Source organism: Oncorhynchus nerka, linkage group LG16, assembly GCF_034236695.1.
Source record: "Oncorhynchus nerka isolate Pitt River linkage group LG16, Oner_Uvic_2.0, whole genome shotgun sequence".
NCBI classification, from domain to species: domain Eukaryota; kingdom Metazoa; phylum Chordata; class Actinopteri; order Salmoniformes; family Salmonidae; genus Oncorhynchus; species Oncorhynchus nerka.
The window spans coordinates 5,162,629-5,184,192 of NC_088411.1; the positions used below are offsets into that span (position 1 = coordinate 5,162,629).

Consider the following 21,564-nt stretch of genomic DNA (forward strand, 5'->3'; position numbering starts at 1 on the left):
TGAGTGCTTTTGGTGACAAGCCAAAATTCTTCAGCCTCCTGGGGTTGAAGAGGCGCTGCTGCGCCTTCTTCACGACGCTGTCTGTGTGGGTGGACCAATTCAGTTTGGCCATGATGTGTACGCCGAGGAACTTAAAACTTACTACCCTCTCCACCACTGTCCCGTTTATGTGGATAGGGGGGGTGCTCCCTCTGCTATTTCCTGAAGTCCACGATCATCTCCTTTGTTTTCTTGATGTTGAGTGAGAGGTTATTTTCCTAACACCACACTCCCAGAGCCCTCACCTCCTCCCTGTAGGCTGTCTCGTCATTGTTGTTAATCAAGCCTACTACTGTTGTGTCGTCTGTAAACTTGATGATTGAGTTGGAGGCTTGCATGGCCACGCAGTCATGGGTGAACAGGGAGTACTGGCACCCCGTGCGGCCCCAGTGTTGAGGATCAGTGAAGTGGAGATGTTGTTTCCTACCTTCACCACCTGGGGGCAGCCCGTCAGGAAGTCCAGGACCCAATTGCACATGGTGGGGTTCAGACCCAGGGCCTCAAGCTTAATGATGAGCTTGGAGGGTAGCTTGGAGGGTACAATGGTGTTGAATGCATTCTTACAATTGAATGGTAGATTTGATTTGATTTGAATTGTTTGGGGTCACTTAGAAATGTCCATGTTTTTGAAAGAAAAGCACATTTTCTGTCCATTAAAAGAAGATCACATTGATCAGAAATACAGTGGAGACAATGTTAAATGTCTACACAGTGTAGACAATGTAGGAAATTACTACTGTAGCTGGAAGCGGCTGATTTTTTATGGAATATTGACATGGGCGTACAGAGGGCCATTATCAGCAACCGTCACTCCTGTGTTCGCTAATCCAAGTTTGTCATCTTAAAAGGCTAATTGATCATTAGAAAACCATTTTGCAATTATGTTAGCACAGCTGAAAACTGTTGTTCTCATTAAAGAAACAATAAAACTGGCCTTCTTTAGACTAGTTGAGTATCTGGAGCATCAGCATTTGTGGATTTGATTACAGGCTCGAAATGGCCAGAAACAGAGAACTTTCTTCTGAAACTCGTCAGTCTATTCTTATTCTGAGAAATGAAGGCTATCCCATGCGAGAAATTGCCAAGAAACTGAAGATCTCGTACAACGCTGTGTACTACTCCCTTCACAGAACAGAGCAAACTGGCCCTAACCAGAATGGAAGTACATTAAAGTGTCTAGTTTGAGAAACAGACACCTCACAAGTCCTCAAATGGCAGCTTCATTAAATAGTACACAAAACACCAGTCTCAAAGCCAATAGTGAAGAGGCAACCCCCGGGATACAGGCCTTCCAGACAGAGTTCTTCTGTCCAGTGTCTGTGTTCTTTTCCCATCTTAATCTTTTCTTTTTGTTGGCTGGTCTAAAATATTGCTTTTTCTTTGCAACTCTGCTAGAGGGACAGCATCCCGGAGTCACCTCTTCACTGTTGACATTGAGACTGGTGTTTTGCGGGTACATTTACATTTAAGTCATTTAGCAGACGCTCTTATCCAGAGCGACTTACAAATTGGGTACTATTTAATGAAGCTGCCTGTTGAGGACTTGTGAGGCGTCTGTAAGCACACCAGCCAGCTGGTCTGCGCATGCTCTGAGGACATGGCTAGGGATGCCGTCTGTGCTGGCAGCCTTGCGAGGGTTAACACGTTTAAATGTTTTACTCACATCGGACATGGGGAAGGAGAGCTCACACTCCTTGGTTATTGGCTGTGTCGGTGGCACTGTGTTATCCTCTAAGTGGGCAAAGATCGTGTTTAGCTTCTCCGGAAGCAAGACGTTGGTGTCCGCGACGTGGATGGTTTTTCTTTTGTAGTCCGTGATTGTCTGTAGACCCTGCCAGATACGTCATTGAATTGCAACTCCACTTTGTCTCTATACTGACGTGTTGCCTGTTTGATTGCATTGCGGAGTGAATCACTATTCTGTTTGTATTCTGCCATATTCCCAGTCACCTTGCCATGGTTAAATAGGGTGCTTCCTGCTTTCAGTTGTTTTGTTTTTTTTTCCCGAAAGGAGGGTGTGGGAGGGTCTTGCATGAAGTTGGAATAACAATGGTTGAGTGTTTTTCTAACGCGAGTACTACAGTCAATATGCTGATGGAATTTAGGTAGCCTTTTCCTCAAATTTGCTTTGTTACAATCCACAAATACAATAAATGCAGCCTTAGGATATATGGTTTTCAGTTTGCATAAAGTCCAGTGAAGTTCCTCCTCAAACCCTTGTGGTATCGGTTTGAGGGGGGAAATATGTGGCTGTGACAATAACCGAAGAGAATTCTATTGGGAGATAATATGGTCGGCATTTGATTGTGAGGTATTTTAGGTTGGTTGAACAAAAGGACTTGAGTTCCTGTATGTTATTACAAATACACCATGAGTTGTTAATCATGAAAAATACACCCCCACCCTTCTTCTTCCCGGAGAGATGTTTATTCCTGTCGGCGTGATGATCTGAGAACCCAGATGGCTGGACCGACTCCAACAGTATATCCCGAGAGAGCCATGTTTCCGTGAAACAGTATGTTACAATCCCTGATGTCTCTCTGGAAAGAAACCCTTGCCCTGATCTCATCAACTTTTTTATCCACAGACTGAACATTAGTAAGTAATATACTCGGGTGGTGTGAGCGCCTCCTAAGTCGGACTAGAAGACTGCTTCAAGTTCCTCTTTTTCGCTAACCCTGATCCTTTTCCTAACCTTAACCTAAATATCCTAACCTGCTACATTAACCTGCTGTGTAAAATCTCCTAACCTGCTACGAAAAAGTAACTTCTGTATCGAAGTGGTGTTAACCTCTTGCTTCTACCTGAGACGCTTGCGTCCCAACTAGAGCTCTGGAAATGCAAATGCGCTACGCTGAATGCTAATAGTATTAGTTAAAACTCAAACGTTCATTAAAATACACATGTAGGGTATCGAATTAAAGCTACACTCGTTGTGAATCCAGGCAACAAGTCAGATTTTTAAAATGCTTTTCGGCGAAAGCATGAGAAGCTATTATCTGATAGCATGCACCAATACACTACAACACAAAAGCCACGCAGGGGACGTAAACAAAATAATAAGCATTTCGGCGTTACACAAACCGCACAATAAAATAGAAAACAGTCCTTACCTTTCACCATCTTCTTTGTTGGCACTCCTAGATGTCCCATAAACACTATTGGGTCTTTATTTCGATTAAATCGGTCCATATAAAGCCTGTGTGATGTAGACTGTGTGATAAACGAAAAAAACATTGTTTCAAAACGTAACGTCATTTTTTAAAATTCAAAAAGTCGACGATAAACTTTCACAAAACACTTCGAAATACTTTTGTAATGCAACTTTAGGTATTAGTAAACGTTAATAAGCGATAAAATTCATCAGGAGGCGATGTAAAGATCATTAGCTGTCCGTCTGGAAAAATGTCCGGCTAGAAACTCAACGAAAATATCCGGTCCTAGACCTGAAGAAATACGGTGCCTCGCATGTGTTTGACCAAGAAAAAACTCAAAGGGAAATGACAAGACTCTAGACACCGTGTGGAAGCTGTAGGTACTGCAACCTCAGTCAATTAATTGTGGTTCACCTTTATCAATGGGTTCAAGTAGCGCATGGATATATTTTCCCATTTTCAGTGATCAGTTTTTCCTGTGCTTTTCGATGTAAATGCCGTTCTGGTAAAGCCACAGCAGTGATTTAACCAGTTTTATAAATGTCTGAGTGTTTTCTATCCACACAGACTAAGCAAATGCATATACTATATTCCTGGCATGAGTAGCAGGGCGCTGAAATGTTGCGCGATTTTTAACAGAATGTTCAAAAAAGTAGAGGGTCGACTTAAGAGGTTAAAAGAGTGTTTCTCATGGTGACAGGGCTTACTGCACAATAATGTCGGGGGAGTGGGGGCGTCTGTCTAAAACCAGGTTGTGTATTAGGGGGGAGCTGCTCTTTAATTATGATATATCAAATCAATCACTAAATCAAAGTTTATTAGTCACCTACACATAAACTCAGCACTGTCCTCTCCTTCCAGTTCTCTGCTGCCAATGACTGGAACGAACTACAAAAATCTCTTAAATTGGAAACACTTATCTCCCTCACTAGCTTTAAGCACCAACTGTCAGAGCATCTTACAGATTACTGCACCTGTACATAGCCCACCTATAATTTAGCCCAAACAACTACCTCTTTCCCAACTGTATTTAATTTATTTATTTATTTTGCTCCTTTGCACCCCATTATTTTTATTTCTACTTTGCACATTCTTCCATTGCAAAACTACCATTCCAGTGTTTTACTTGCTATATTGTATTTACTTTGCCACCATGGCCTTTTTTGCCTTTACCTCCCTTCTCACCTAATTTGCTCACATTGTATATAGACTTTTTTTTTTTACTGTATTATTGACTGTATGTTTGTTTTACTCCATGTGTAACTCTGTGTCGTTGTATGTGTCGAACTGCTTTGCTTTATCTTGGCCAGGTCGCAATTGTAAATGAGAACTTGTTCTCAACTTGCTTACCTGGTTAAATAAAGGTGAAATAAAAAATTAAAAAAACTGTCAAATGTGTTTACTTTCAGCAAACTTAACATGTGTAAATATTTGTATGAACATTACAAGATTCAACAACTGAGACATACACTGAACAAGTTCCACATACATATGACTAACATAAATGGAATAATGTGTCCCTGAACAAAGGAGGGGTCAAAATCCAAAGTAACAGTCAGTATCTGGTGTGGCCACCAGCTGCATTAAGCACTGCAGTGCATCTCCTCCTCATGGACTGCACCAGATTTGCCAGTTCTTGCTGTGAGATCTTACCCCACTCTTCCACCAAGGCACCTGCAAGTTCCCGGACATTTCTGGGGGAATGGCCCTCACCCTCTGATCCAACAGGTCCCAGACGTGCTCAATGGGATTGAGATCCGGGCTCTTCGTTGGCCGTTGCAGAACACTGACATTCCTGTCTTGCAGGAAATCACGCACAGAACGAGTAGTATGGCTGGTGGCATTGTCATGCTGGAGGGTCATGTCAGGATTAGCCTGAAGGAAGGGTACCACATGAGGGAGGAGGATGTCTTCCCTGTAATGCACAGTGTTGAGATTGTCTGCAATGACAACAAGCTCAGTCCGATGATGCTGTGACACATCGCCCTAGACCATCACCCCTGGTGAGACAAAACCGCAACTCGTCAGTGAAGAGCACTTTTTGCCAGTCCTGTCTGGTCCAGCGACTGTGGGTTTGTGCCGGTGATATCTGGTGAGGATCTGCCTTACAACAGGCTACAAGCCCTCAGTCCAGCCTCTCTCAGCCTATTGCAGACAGTCTGAGCACTGATGGAGGGATTGTGTGTTCTTGGTGTAACTCGGGCAGTTGTTGTTGCCATCCTGTATCTGTCCCGCAGGTGGGATGTTCGGATGTACTGATCTTGTGCAGGTGTTGTTACACGTGGTCTGCCACTGCAAAAACGATCAGCTGTCCGTCCTGTCTCCCTGTAGCGCTTTCTTAGGCGTCTCACAGTACGGACATTGCAATTTATTGCCCTGGCCACATCTGTAGTCCTCATGCCTGCTTGCAGCATTCCTAAGGCGCGTTCACACAGATGAGAAGGGACCCTGGGCATCTTTCTTTTGGTGTTCTTCAGAGTCAGTAGAAAGACCTCTTTAGTGTTCAAAGTTTTCATAACTGTGACCTTAATTGCCTCAGGGTCCTGAAAAGGGGACGTTTCTTTTTTTGCCTAGTTTATTTTCAGATGTTATCGCAGGTGCAGTAAAATGCTTGTGTTTCTAGCTCCAACAGTGCGGTAATAATACCTAGCAATACAAAACAATACAAACAAAATCCACAAAGTAGAAAGAAAGAATATTAAGAATTATCGGAATGAGCAATGTCAGACTCTGGAAGAAATATACATTGAGTATACAAAACATTAAGGACACCTTCTTCATATTGAGTTGCGCCCCACCATTTGCCCTCATAGACTCTACAAGGCGTCGAAGGCGTTCCACAGGGATGCTGGCCTATGTTGACTACAATGCTTCCCAAAGTTGTGTCCACTTGGCTGGATGCCCTTTTCTTGACACTTGTTGAGCATCAAATCTCAGCAGCTTTTCAGTTATTCACACAAACCAGTGCATCTGGCACATACTACCATACCCAGTTCAAAGGCACGTAAATAGTTTGCCTTGCCCATTCCAACTTCTGAATGGCACCCATACACACTCCCATGTCTCAATTGTCTCAAGGCTTAAATCTCCTCCCTCTACAAATCAAATTCAATCAAATCCCACTTTAACAGACCTTACAGAGAAATGCTTACTTACAAGCCCTTAACCAACAATGCAGTTCAAGGAAGAAATAAGAAAATATTTACAAATTAAACTAAAGTAACCAATAATAAAAAGTAACACAATAAAATAAAAATAACGAGGGTATCTACAGAGGGTGCTGGTACTGAGTCAAAGTGCAGGGGTACAGGTTAGTCGAGGCAATTTGTACATGTAAGTAGGGGTAAAGTGACTATGCATAGATAATAAACAGCAAGGAGCAACAGTGTAAAACTGGGTCAATGTAAATAGTCCGGGTGGCCAATTGATTAATTGTTCAGCAGTCTTATGGCTTGGGGATAGAAGCTGTTTAAGGAGGCTTTTGGTCCTAGACTTGGCCCTCCGGTACCGCTTGCCAATAAAGAGGCTTGGACCCTTTATTGTCGACACGGAGCCCCGCAGATCCATCACGACTGGACTGCCGACGTGATCGCTCTGTTACGATGTCGGCGAAGAAACATCTACTAGCCCCGACCCGCTAGCTTTTCTGAACGCTGTGTCCCCTGCTCGCCTAGCGTAGTAGTGACTACAGAACGGCACCCTGACTCACCTATTGCTGCTCTTTTGACCCTATGATCACTCGGCTACACAGCTGATGCCCCCTGGACTGTTTCAACAGCATGGTACCTCATTTTGTTTACCTGTCGGCCCCAGCCTCGAACTCAGGTCCTGTATGTATCTAACTGACCCGCTCTGCCCATTCATCGCCATGTACCCGCTGTTGTCTTAGCTCTCCTGATCAACCCCTGTGATTGCTGTATGCCTCACTCTAATGTCAATATGACTTGTCTACTGGTGTCTTCGCTAGTTCTAATTGTTTTATTTCACAGTAGAGCCTCATTCCTGCTCAAAATGCCTTAGATAGCTCTTTTGTCCCACCCCACACACATGCGGAGACCTCACCTGCCTTAACTGGTGCCTCCAAAGACAAAACCTTTCTCATCTTCACTTAAGGCCTAGGTTTACCTCCACTGTACTCTCATCCTACCATACAATTGTCTGTACATTGTGCCCTGAATCTATTCTACCATGCCCAGAAATCTGCTCCTTTTATTCTCTGTTCCAAACACACTAGACGACCAGTTCGTATAGCCTTTAGCCGTACCCTTATCCTACTCCTCCTCTGTTCCTCTGGTGATGTAGAGGTTAGCCCAGGCCATGTAGCCCCCAGTTCCACTCCTATTCCCCAGGCGCTATCATGTGTTGACTTTCATGCATGTTAACATCAGAAGCCTCCTCCCTAAGTTTGTTTTATTCACTGCTGATGTGAATATCAGCATCCTGATGTCCTAGCCGTGTCTGAATCCTGGCTTAGGAAGGCCACCAAAAATTCTGAAATTTCCATCCCCAACTACAACATTTTCCTCCAAGATAGAACTGCCAAAAGGGGTAGAGTTGCAATCTATTCCAGAGATAGCCTGCAGAGTTCTGTCCTACTATCCATATCTGTGCCCAAACAGTTCAAGCTTCTTCTTTTAAAAATACACCTTTCCAGAAATAAGTCTCTCACTGTTGCCGCTTGTTATAGACTCCGCTCAGTCCCCAGCTGTGCCCCCGTTTAGCTTCAGAGTTTGTACTGTTAGGTGGCCTAAACGGGGATATGCTTAAATCAAATCAAATCAATTGTATTTAAAGTAGGCCTTTCTAATCAACCTGGCCCGGGTATCCTGGAAATATTTTGACCTTATTCCGTCAGTAGAGGATGTCTGGTTATTCTTAAAAAAGTGCTTTCCTCACCATCTTAAATAAGCATGCCCCATTCAAAAAATGTAGAACTAAGAACAGATATAGCCCTTGGTTCACTCCAGACTTGACTGCCCTTGACAGCCTAAACGGGGATATGCTTAAATCAAATCAAATCAATTTTATTTATATAGCCCTTCGTACATCCGCTGATATCTCAAAGTGCTATACAGAAACCCAGCCTAAAACCCCAAACAGCAAGCAATGCAGGTGTAGAAGCACGGTGGCTAGGAAAAACTCCCTAGAAAGGCCAAAACCTAGGAAGAAACCTAGAGAGGAACCCGGCTATGTGGGGTGGCCAGTCCTCTTCTGGCTGTGCCAGGTGGAGATTATAACAGAACATGGCCAAGATGTTCAAATGACCAGCATGGTCCAATAATAATAAGGCAGAACAGTTGAAACTGGAGCAGCAGCACGGCCAGGTGGACTGGGGACAGCAAGGAGTCATCATGTCAGGTAGTCCTGAGGCATGGTCCTAGGGCTCAGGTCTTCCGAGAGAGAGAAAGAAATAGAGAATTAGAGAGAGCACACTTAAATTCACACAGGACACCGAATAGGACAGGAGAAGTACTCCAGATATAACAAACTGACCCTAGCCCCCCGACACATGAACTACTGCAGCATAAAAAGTGGAGGCTGAGACAGGAGGGGTCAGGAGACACTGTGGCCCCATCCGAGGACACCCCCGGACAGGGCCAAACAGGAAGGATATAACCCCACCTACTTTGCCAAAGCCCAGCCCCCACACCACTAGAGGGATATCTTCAACCACCAACTTACCATCCTGAGACAAGGCCGAGTATAGCCCACAAAGATCTCCGCCACGGCACAACCCAAGGGGGGGGCGCCAACCCAGACAGGAAGATCACATCAGTGACTCAACCCACTCAAGTGACGCACCCCTCCCAGGGACGGTATGAAAGAGCCCCAGTAAGCCAGTGACTCAGCCCCTGTAATAGGGTTAGAGGCAGAGAATCCCAGTGGAAAGAGGGGAACCGGCCAGGCAGAGACAGCAAGGGCGGTTCGTTGCTCCAGAGCCTTTCCATGCACCTTCCCACTCCTGGGCCAGACTACACTCAATCATATGACCCACTGAAGAGATGAGTCTTCAGTAAAGACTTAAAGGTTGAGACCAAGTTTACGTCTCTTACATGGGTAGGCAGACCATTCCATAAAAATGGAGCTCTATAGGAGAAAGCCCTGCCTCCAGCTGTTTGCTTAGAAATTCTAGGGACAATTAGGAGGCCTGCATCTTGTGACCGTAGCGTACGTGTAGGTATGTACGGCAGGACCAAATCAGAGACATAGGTAGGAGCAAGCCCATGTAATGCTTTGTAGGTTAGCAGTAAAACCTTCAAATCAGCCCTTGCCTTGACAGGAAGCCAGTGTAGGGAGGCTAGCACTGGAGTAATATGATCAAATTTTGGGGTTCTAGTCAGGATTCTAGCAGCCGTATTTAGCACTAACTGAAGTTTTATTTAGTGCTTAACACCCCGCCCGTCCTACAATCAGAGCTAGATGCCCTCAATCTCACACAAATTTTCAAGGATCCTACCAGGTACAACCCTAAATCCATAAACATGGGCACACTCATAGATATCATCCTACCCAACCTGCCCTCTGAATAAACTTCTGCTGTCTTCAACCAGGATCTCAGCGATCACTGCCTCATTGTCTGCATCCATTATGGGTCAGCGGTCAAACGACCACCCCTCATCACTGTCAAACGCTCCCTAAAACTCTTCAGCAAGCAGGCCTTTCTAATCGACCTGGCCCGGGTATCCTGGAAATATTTTGACCTTATTCCGTCAGTAGAGGATGTCTGGTTATTCTTAAAAAAGTGCTTTCCTCACCATCTTAAATAAGCATGCCCCATTCAAAAAATTTAGAACTAAGAACAGATATAGCCCTTGGTTCACTCCAGACTTGACTGCCCTTGACCAGCACAAAAACATCCTGTGGTGTACTGCATTAGCATCGAATAGCCCATGCAATGTGCAACTTTTCAGGAAAGTTAGGAACCAATATATACAGGCAGTTAGGAAAGCAAAGGCTAGCTTTCTCAAACATAAATTTGCATCCTGTAGCACAAACTCCCAAAATTTCTGGGTTACTGTAAAGTCCATGGAGAATAAGAGCATCTCCTCCCAGCTGCCCACTGCACTGAGGCTAGGAAACACTGTCACCACCAATGAATCTACGATAATCGAGAATTTCAATAAGCATTTTTCTATGGCTGGCCATATTTTCCACCTGGCTACCCCTAACCCGGTCAACAGCTCTGCACCCCCCACAGCAATTTGCCCAAGTCTCCCCCATTTCTCCTTCACCCAAATCCAGATAGCTGATGTTCGGAAAGAGCTGCAAAATCTGGACCCATACAAATCAGCAGGGCTAGACAATCTGGACCCTCTCTTTCTAAAATTATCTGCACCAATTGTTGCAACCCCTATTGCTAGCCTGTTCAACCTCTCTTTTGTATAGTCTGAGATCCCTGAAGATTGGAAAGCTGCCGCTGTCATTTCCCTCTTCAAAGGGGGAGACACTCTAGACCCAAACTGTTACAGACCTACTGTATATCTATCCTACCCTGCCTTTCTAAAGTCTTCGAAAGCCAAGTTAACAAACAGATCCCAGACCATTTCGAATCCCACCATACCTTCTCCACTATGTAATCTGGTTTCCGAGCTGGTCATGGGTGCACATCAGCCACGCTCAAGGTCCTAAACGATATCATATCCGCCATCGATAAAAGACAATACTGTGCAGCCATCTTCATCGACCTGGCCAAGGCTTTCGACTCTGTCAATCACTACATTCTTATCGGCAGACTCAACAGCCTTGTTTTCTCAAATGACTGCATCGCCTTGTTCACCAACTACTCAGATAGAGTTGTGTGTCAAATCGGAGGACCTGTTGTCCGGACCTCTGCCAGTCTCTGTGGGGGTGCCACTGGGTTCAATTCACAGGCCAACTCTTTTCTCTATACATCAATGATGTTGCTCTTGCTGCTGGTGATTCTCTGATCCACCTCTACGCAGACGACACCATTCTGTATACTTCTGCCCCTTCTTTGGACACTGTGTTAACAAACCTCCAGACAAGCTTCAATGCCATACATCACTCCTTCCGTGGCCTCCAACTGCTCTTAAATGCAAGTAAAACTAAATGCATGCTCTTCAACTCACCACTGCCTGCACCCGTCCGTCTAGCATCACTACTCTGGACTGTTCTGACTTAGAATATGTGGACAACTACAAATACCTTGGTGTCTGGTTATACTGTAAACTCTCCTTCCAGACTCACATTAAGCATCTCCAATCCGAAATTACATTTAGAATCGGCTTCCTATTTCGCTTCAAAGCATCCTGCCAAACATACTCTCGGTAAACTGACTATCCTACCGATCCTTGACTTCGGCGATATCATTTACAAAATAGCCTCCAACACTCTACTCAGAAAATTGGATGTAGTATATCACAGTGCCATCCATTTTATCACCAAATCCCCATATACTACCCACTACTGCGACCTGTATGCTCTTGTTGGCTGGCCCTCGCTTCATATTCTTTGCCAAACCCAGTGGCCCCAGGTCATCTATAAGTCTTTGCTAGGTAAAACCCCGCCTTATCTCAGCTCACTTGTTACCATAGCAGCACCCACCCATAGCACATGTTCCAGCGGGTATATTTCACTGGTCATCCCCAAAGCCAACTCCTCCTTTGGCCGCCTTTCCTTACAGTTCTCTGCTGCCAATGACTGGAACGAATTGCAAAAATCACTGAAGCTGGAGTCGTATATCTCCCTCACTAACTTTGAGCATCAGTTGTCAGAGCATTGCACCTGTACACAGCCCATCTGTAAATAGCCCACCCAACTACCAGTATCTCTACTTGCACATTCATCTTCTGCACATTGTTTAATTGCTAAATTGTAATTATTTCGCCACTGTGGCCTATTTATTGCCTTACCTCCCTAATCTTACCTCATTTGCACACACTGTATATATATATATTTACATCTGTATATATTTATATATATAGATTGTTCTATTGTGTTATTGACTGTACATTTGTTTATTCCATGTGTAACTCTGTGTTGTTTGTGTTGCACTGCTTTGCTTTGTCTTGGCCAGGTTGCAGTTGTAAATGAGAACTTGTTCTCAAATGGCCTACTTGGTTAAATAAATGTTAAATAAATACAAGAAATACGGTAGCAGAGAGAGCAGTCTATGACTTGGGTGAATGGACTCTTTGAAACTTTTGTTGGTCTTTCCTCTGACACCGCCTAGTATATAGGTCCTGGATGGCAGACAGATCTACCCCAGTGATGTACTGGGCCATACGCACTACCCTCTGTACCTCCTTATGGTAAAATGTCGAGCAGTTGCCATACCAGGCGGTGATGCAATCCACCAGGATGCTCTCGATGGGGCAGCTGTAGAATTTTTAGGATTTAAGTGGATTTAACAAGTGAAACCAATAAGGGATCATAGCTTTAACCTGGATTCATATGGTCAGTCTGTCATAGAAAGAGCAGGTGTCCTTAATGTTTGTATTCTCAGTGCATTCGGAAAGTATTGACTGAGACATTGTGACTTTTTGACATTCTGATTGGGCATCTCTCTGATGTGATGGGCCTGTGTGTACATATGTGTGCGCGTGTCAGTGTGTTCCGCCTCTCTGACTGAGGCATTGAACTTGGATGTAAGATTTTCTGGAAACAAAGTTATTTATTTGTCAAGAGTAGTAGGCTAAGGCGTAGTTCTCTGTGACATTTTAGAGACACATTTGCATACACCCACACACACACTCATGAAGAAGTTTCACTTTCAAACACACACAGAGAGCACAAAGAAGGAAGAACATTGAGAGAGAATTGACTTTAACTAAGGAAAATAAGAAAAATAAGTTTAATAAATGAATTGGGACTGGAATTGACGAAAATAATGATTAAAAGGTTAAATATGTTAAATGGTGTTGTTTGAAAGCGTGTGGAAATGTACTGTGGAAGATGCTATTAAATGGGGGATTAAAGTAATGCAGTAAAATGGTTAACACTGTTCTAATGTTGTTTGCATTAAAGTATGATGCATATGGACAAGGTTTGTTGTTAAGGGCCTGTAGGAGGTTGATAATGAAAGGTTATAATGCTGAAATGTTGTAATGATGGGATGTTTAACTTGTTGGATATCTAAGAGGTAGTAAGTTAGGTTAGAGGGGGATTTTAATGGAGCTAAGTGGGGAACGATAATGTTTAAAAATGTATGTTTTAAAAGTTAAGGTTAATAAAGTACATGAATAATGCTGGAAGTTCCCTGGTCAGAGCTGCCAGGAGGAGACATCCTATCAAGGCGGGCATCCTGTGTAGGCGAGCGTCCTGCCTAGGCGAGGAAAGGAGCGATGTCCGCATTAAGTGTTAACCACTGAATGCGTCATCGGAGCAGGTGTCAGTCACGTTGGTCTAGCAGAATGGAGGGTATAAAAGAGCTATGGTTTTTGGAGAGGAGCACTCTCCTTGAGAAAGAAGAACCTGTCGACTGCTGGAAAAAGATTTTTGCTGTAGCTTTTAAACTTCAAATATCTTTAGATTTTTATTGCACTTATATTTAGATTTGTATTATACTCAGTTAAAGTAAAATTCTAGGAGGAATCTTTTGTGCGTGGTAAGGTTGGACCCAGGTGCAGAGAAGAGACAGGCGAGGAATCGGTGGTTAAGGATAAACATAATACTTTACTGAGAAACGGTAGCCTGCAGGATCACAGTATACTCGAAAAATCAACAAACACTCAGTCTCGAAACCTCACTCAGGAAACGAAAGCACACGGTAAACAATTCAAGCTTCTGCAAAGGAAACCAGAAAACATACCTATTTTAATAGGCAGAGTAATAGGACACACCTGAGTGTCATTAATCAAATCTAATCAAATGTTATTAGTCACATATGCCGAATACAACAGGTGTAGTGCTTACAGTGAAATTAATACCTTACAGTGAAATGCTTACTTACGAGCCCCTAAACAACAATACAGTTTAAAAAAAATATGGATAAGAATAAGACATAAAAGTAACAAGTAATTAAAGAGCAGCAGTAAAATAACAATAGCGAGACTATATACAAGGCGGGTGCCGATACAGAGTTAATGTGCGTGGGCACCGTTTAGTTGAGGTAGTATGTACATGTAGGTAGAGTTATTAAAGTGACTACTAATGTGCGTAGATGATAACAACAGAGAGTAGCAGTGGTGTAAAGAGGGGGAGGGGCAATGCAAACCGTCTGGGTAGCCATTTGACTAGATGTTCACGAGTCTTATGCCTTGAGGGTAGAAGCTGTTTAGAAGCCTCTTGGACCTAGACTTGGCACTCCGGTACCGCTTGCCGTGCGGTAGCAGAGAGAGCAGTCTATGAATAGGGTGGCTGGAGTCTTTGACAATTTTTAGGGCCTTCCTCTGACACCGCCTGGTATAGAGGTCCTGGATGGCAGGAAGCTTGGCCCCAGAGATGTACTGGGCCATTCGCACTACCCTCTGTAGTGCCTTGCGGTTGGAGGCCGAGCAGTTGCCGTACCAGGCAGTGATGCAACCAGTCAGGATGCTCTCGATGGTGCAGCTGTAGAACCTTTTGTGGATCTGAGGACCCATGCCAAATCTTTTCAGTCTCCTGAGGGGGAATAGGTTTTTTCGTGCCCTATTCACGACCGTCTTGGTATGCTTGGACCATGTTAGTTTGTTGGTGATGTCTCTAGGACTGTCTCTTCCGCCCTCTGGTGACAGGTGGAACCATGACATCCTTAAGGTTACCTCATTCATAGAGATTTGGTAAAGTAGTTGTTAGAATTTTAGATGCCATTTTAGGGACTGAACGTCCTGAGGGGGGAGCCAAAAACTGTTTATAGTGTTGTAAATGGTAAGAAACCATTTTTCTTGTTATTAAATATTGTGCTTCTCATAAAATTGTAATAGACAAAAAACTAACATTTTATTGGCGCAGCCCAACGGGTGTTTAAGTAAGGGCGCTGAAGGTGGTCTATCAATTTAATTTACTGTACATGTTTTGCATATCATTGGATTTGTGATGTTGATTTGTGATTGATTGATCTGGGATTTTTTTATGCCTGTTTCTGGAATTCTGAATAACTATGCTTTATTGTTCTGAAACCCTGTGTCATCAAAGAGTCGTACAAGTACATGTTATGTTACTCTAGGTTTTCCGGAATAGACTTGATTGATTGAGGATTTTCATAGCATCTGGTTAGATAGTCTATCAGAGACTCGAGTGGCTGGTATAAAGGAACCTAACCTGAGACCCAACTCTAGGTATTGAGTGCATTGATGGGGGTAGTAGGAGGAGAGATTCTGGGCTAACCCAGGAGAGAGCCTCTCATAGTGTTCTAAAGTTGAAGCTCTGGCCTGGATGATCCTGAAGAGGTGCCGGGTTGCAGGGTAAAGGAGCATAGGCACTCAACTTCGGAGATAGCCCACTCTACTGTAAGGCTCGTACTGTTGAGTTTGAGGGACAGTCCCTAGCTGTATTTTAGCTCAGTAGTAAGGCAGAGCGGCATCTATCAGATCTGTAGGGATTAGGGTCAAGAGATAACGGAACTTCCATTGGGTAGACAGGGCCTAGTTGAGTCAGTTAATCCTGCAGGGGTGGTATTTTAGCTTGGACATATTGATAGAATAAGTTTATTTAAGTTTATTTATTTAATTTGACCCTTATTTTGACAGGGAGTCATGCCTAGAGACCAGTATCTATTTTATAGATGAGCCCTGTATACACATTAATACACATGAATATACACAATACACATCACTATACACATCAATATTCACATCAATACACGAAAAACAAAACACAATCATAGAAAACAAACACATTCTTCAGTAAAAAGATCCTCAATCAATTGCCAAAGAGGCACCAATGCATCCAATTTTAGAGAGCCTTGGAGATCATTCCACAAGTAAGGTACAAACATCTAAAAGCATATATGCCTAACTCAGGGGTGATCGATTGGATCTCCACAGTTAGCCATCCATGAGACTGGGTCTGGTATCTCGCCCTCTTTGGGTTAGGAGGCAGTATTTTCAAGTCCGGATGAAAAGCATGCCCAAAGTAAACTGCCTGTTACTCAGGCCCAGAATCTAGGATACGCATTTAATTGGTAGATTTGGATAGAAAACATTCTAACGTTTCTACAGCTGTTGAAATTATGTCTGTGAGTATAACAGAACTGATAAGGCAGGCGAAACCCCGAGGACAAACCATCCGCCCTCAAAATATTTTCAGTTTACCACTATTTTCAATGGCTAGTACTATACTTATAAGCCCAAATCCTTCCAAATTGCAGGGCTTCCACTAGATGTCAACAGTCTTTAGAAAGAGTTTCAGGCTGTTTTTTGGAAAAATGAACCAGAAATTGTAGTTTTTCTAGATGGCTCCCATTTTGGATGTAGTGTTTCCAAGCGCATGGAGGAAAGCGTGTTCTTTCTTGTTTATCTCCAGTAAATACAATAACAATTCTCCGTCTTCAATTTTATCATTTACTTACGTATTAGGATACATAATGTTTGATTATAAACGTTGTTTGACTTGTTTGGAAAAGTTTATTAGTAACGTTTGGGATTCATTTTGTATGCATTTTGATGGAGGGAAACTGAGTGGATTATTGACTGAAGCACGCCAGCTAAACTGAGTTTTTATGGATGTAAAGAAGGACATTATTGAACAAAAGGACCATTTGTGATGTAACTGGGACCTTTTAGAGTGCCAGCAGAAGAAGATCATCAAAGGTAAGGCATTTTTTGTATCGCTATTTCTGATTTTCATGTCGCACCTCCCTGGTTGAATATGTTTGTCATGCATTTGTATGATGGGGCGCTGTCCTCAGATAATCGCATGGTTTGCTTTCGCCGTAAAGCCTTTTTGAAATCTGGTGGCTGGATTAACAAGAATTTAAGCTTCATTTTTGATGTATTGCACTTGTGATTTTATGAAAGTTAAACATTTAGAATAATTTAATTTGAATTTTGTGCTCTGCAATTTCACCGGATGTTGTCGAGATGTTCCGCTAGCAGAACGTCTAGCCGTAACAGGTTTTAATAATGAAGAAAGGTATGGTGGAAGTTTATGCAGGAGGGCTATTCACTGGTAGCTGGGGGGGAAACAACATCAGTGCTTTGGAATAGCCTTGGGTTGAGTTCAGTAGGTAGAAAACAGAGTAAAACGGGTAGGTGTCATCTAAACTTGTCCAATAAGAGCATAGACTTTTTGCCACGGAATTGAGTTTTTCCATTGCAAAACGTTTTGTGTGCCCTACTGGGCAAACATGACTCTGATGTTTGAGTATACTCACAGGTGTGAGGTCAGTAATGTTGCACTGCAGTAGACTGTTGTCCTTTACTAACGTCTCACCCAACAGAGGACTGTGGGAAGGGGAACTGCTCTACCTCACTGTGGAGCACACATGCACACGCATTCACACACGCACGTGAATGCGAACGCACATACGCACACTCACAGTTACATTTGTGCATAGGGAATAAACTTTCCGTTGCGAGGTAGAATAGTAGAATAAACAAGGTGCAATTTAGAAATTTGGTCCTGTATCAACAGTTTTATCTTCTTATTTTCTTATGGCTGCAGGGGCAGTATTGAGTAGCTTGGATGAAAGGTGCCCAGAGTAAACTGCCTGCTCCTCAGTCCCAGTTGCTAATATATGTATAGTATTATTAGTATTGGATAGTTTCTAAAACTGTTTGAATGATGTATGTGAGTATAACAGAACTCATATGGCAGGCAGAAACCTGAGAGGAAATCCAAACAGGAAGAGGGAAATCTGAGGTTGGTCGATTTTCAACCCAGCCCCTATTGAATACACCTTGGGATATGGATAAAGTTGCACTAGATGTCAACCGTCTTTAGAAACTCGAATGAGGCTTCTACTGTGTTGTGGAGCCGGATGGGAGCTCTTCGAGTCAGTGGTCTGGCAGAGAGCCAGGTCCTTGTCATGCGCATTTCACATGATAGCGACCAGCGTTCCATGGCTTCTCTACAGTCCTAGGAATTCTCCGGTTGGAACTTTATTGAAGATTTATGATAACATCATAAAGATTGATTCTATACTTAGTTTGACAAGTTTCTTTGACATGTAATATAACTTTTTGAAGTTTTCGTCCGACATTCGTATGTACCTGCACGAGCGTTTGGATTTGTGTACTAAACGCGCTAACAAAATTAGCTACTTGGACATAAATAATGGACATTATCAAACAAATCAAGTATTTATTGTGGAACTAGGATTCCTGGGAGTGCATTCTGATGAAGATCGTCAAAGGTAAGGGAATATTTATAATGTGATTTCTGATTTCTGTTGACTCCAACATGGTGGATAATTTTATTTGTTTTCTGAGTGCCGTCTCAGATTATTGCATGGTTTGCTTTTTCCATAAAGTTTTTTCGAAATCTGACACAGCGGTTGCATTAACCTTTATAGCGCAGGCTCGACAACATTCCGCTGAAAAGGCAGTGCGCGAAATAAAAAAATATTTTCAGAAATATGTAACTTTCACACATTAACAAGTCCAATACAGCAAATGAAAGATAAACATCTTGTTAAAACATGTTATGGCTGCTGTCCCTGTACAGGGACCAACATCAGGGGAAATGTCAGATTGACAACAAAAAATACAATTTTGTAACATTAAACATTCTTGAAAATGCAAGTGTTTTACACCCTTCAAAAGATTAGAATCTTGGTAATCAAACTACGTTTTCCAATTTAAAATAGCTATTACAGAGAACAAATCCAATGCTTTTGTTTGAGAAGAGCAATCAAGAACAGAAACATTTTCTGCCATGACAGTTTTTACACATTTACATCTGAAGGTAAAATTATGACTTACATTCTGATATCTTGCTCTTATTTCTCTTCCTGAGTATCAAATGATCAAATGAAGTGCCGTTTTCTTTGATGAAATACATTTTTATAGCCTAAATCTAAACATTTTGTAAACTATTTGTGCAGTGAATTCCATCTCTATCAATTTTTTACAGAGCATTCGGCGTGATTCGCCCCTGTAAACAATCATTTACATAGCCATGGTGGGTGTCAGTGCATTCCTCTGGATGCAACACAGTCAAACAACGTTGTTTTTTTTGCGGGGAGAATTGACCGAAGTGAGCTGATTTGAAGACAACGATAAATGACTACCTGACGCATCAATAATTTTAGCGAAGCTTCATTGATTGACTATATTTCTGCCCAATGACCACTGATCTTCTTGAAATCTAGCTGGGTAGATAGCCAATGAGCTGAGGTAAACGCCAGTATGTAATGGTTTGGGGTTGGGGTTGGACCACAATTCCTTGGTTGTAATCGCACGCGTAGGGAACTCCATTTTCACCTTGACGATCAGAGGGGTTGCTGTCAGGCTTTTTTTTCCCGGAAAGTTGTAGTTTCCACGATTTCATTGAAGATATCCTGGCGAATACTTCATGTAAAGCGAAGTCAAACTCTAAAGTAAAAGTGAAAGTGAGACAGATTTTTAGTTTGAGGAATCTTGGAGTGTTATCATTCAAACGAACTGAGGAGTTGTTTCTGCAAGGACAGGACGTACTTCTGGACGGGTAAGTGCTAATGCCGTTTTATGAAATATAAAAATATATATATTATATATTATTTTATATATTTTGTGTGTGTGTGTGTTGGTTTGTTTGGGTGTGTGTGTGTGTATATATATATATATATATATATATATATATATATATATATATATATATATATATACACACAACAATGGCCGGAGTTGAATGGAACACCTTAGTGACTGTTCCCTCTGCTCTATACAATCAATACATATCTGTTTATTTTATGTGATGATAAAAGGCTCATACAATACAAATATTTGTTTAATGTTTTCTTTCACAGTGATAGCGACTCCGACTGGGAGGCCCCGGTGCCAAGCTGCCCGCTCTACCTGTGCCCCCAGTGGTGTTCATATGCCACAGTTCATTACTGAAGGCATGACTGTGCCTCAGAGCCAAAAGGGCACAGCATGGAGGCGTCGTTGTGTTCTGTCGCATGAAATGCACCACTTGTTCAGTTTGCCTCTGCTTTACATCAGAAAGAGACTGCTATGGGACATGGCACAGGCAGCAAACTATTATGACGAGGACTTCCAAGGGGTGTGTACTGTTTTTTAAAAATATTTATTTTCTAATATTTTTTAAAACATTTTTTGTGTGTGTGTGTGTGTGTTAGAATTGCTTTTTGATATGTTGTATATAGTTATTTGTACTGCTGTATATAGTTATAGGTCATTTCACCAATTCGGCCACTTGGGTACATTTGGGCAACTTGTGTGGGACACCTGGGTGACTTCATGCTAAATGTCATGTAGCTCACCCATTCCTGAAGTTATCAGTCTCAAACTTTGCACACCTACAGTTGCCCTCTTGTGTTATCCATCAAAATTATCTCCAGCATCCTATCTGACTGTGTGGCTATTCTAGTACATGTGAAAGATGATACTACAACAATAAAAAACAGAAAACGTATGCTCTTTCTTTCTCTTTTCTTCCACCAGATCTACTGTGTTATATTCTCCTAGATTCAATTAACATTTCCACAAATTTCTGAATGTTTCCATTCAAATGATACCTAGAATATGCATATCCTTGCCTCTGGGGCTGAGCTACAGGCAGTTAGATTTGGGTATGTCTTCAGGCGGAAATTGAGAACAAAGGGTTGCAGCCATATTAATCTACCCATCGTGTCCAATTTAAAAAATGCTTTACAGCGAAACCAGCACATATGATTATGTTAGGTCATAGCCAAGTCGAAAAAACACAGCCATTTTTCCAGCCAAAATAGGAGTCACAAAAAGCAGAAATATAGATCAAATGAATCACTAAATGTTGATGATCTCCATCAGATGACACTCATAGGACATCATGTCACACAATACATGTATGTTTTGTTCGATAATGTGCCTATTTATATAAAAAAAATCTCAGTTTACATTGGCGCTTTACGTGCAGTAATGTTTTTATTCCAAAACATCAGGTGATTTTGCAGAAATACTCATAATAAACATTGATAAAAGATACAAGTATTATTCACAGAATTAAAGATAGACTTCTCCTTAATGCAACTGCTGTGTCAGATTTTTTTTTAAACTGTACGGAAAAAGCATAATCTGAGAATGGCGCTCAGAACCCAAAAGGAATATCAGTGGGAGTGTTGAGCTAACGTAGGCTAATGTGGTTAGCATGAGGTTGTAAGTAACAAGAAATTTCCCAGGACATAGACATATCAGATATGGGCAGGAAGTTTATATTCTTGTTAATCTAACTGCACTTTGCAATTTACAGTAGCTATCACAGTGAAATAATATGCTATTGTTAGAGTGCACAGTTATGATCTTGCAAATGTATTAATAAACCAATTAGGTACATTTGGGAAGTCTTG

At 42.3% G+C, this 21,564-nt stretch overlaps 1 long non-coding RNA gene across 1 annotated transcript; it reads left to right on the forward strand.

Annotated features, from left to right (window-relative positions):
* Positions 1–19,218: 19,218 nt before the first annotated feature.
* LOC135561198 (uncharacterized) lies at positions 19,219–20,651 on the forward strand. The gene is made up of 2 exons (XR_010459281.1): positions 19,219–19,721; positions 20,023–20,651. It is a non-coding gene; the product is annotated as an uncharacterized LOC135561198 (long non-coding RNA).
* Positions 20,652–21,564: the final 913 nt, after the last annotated feature.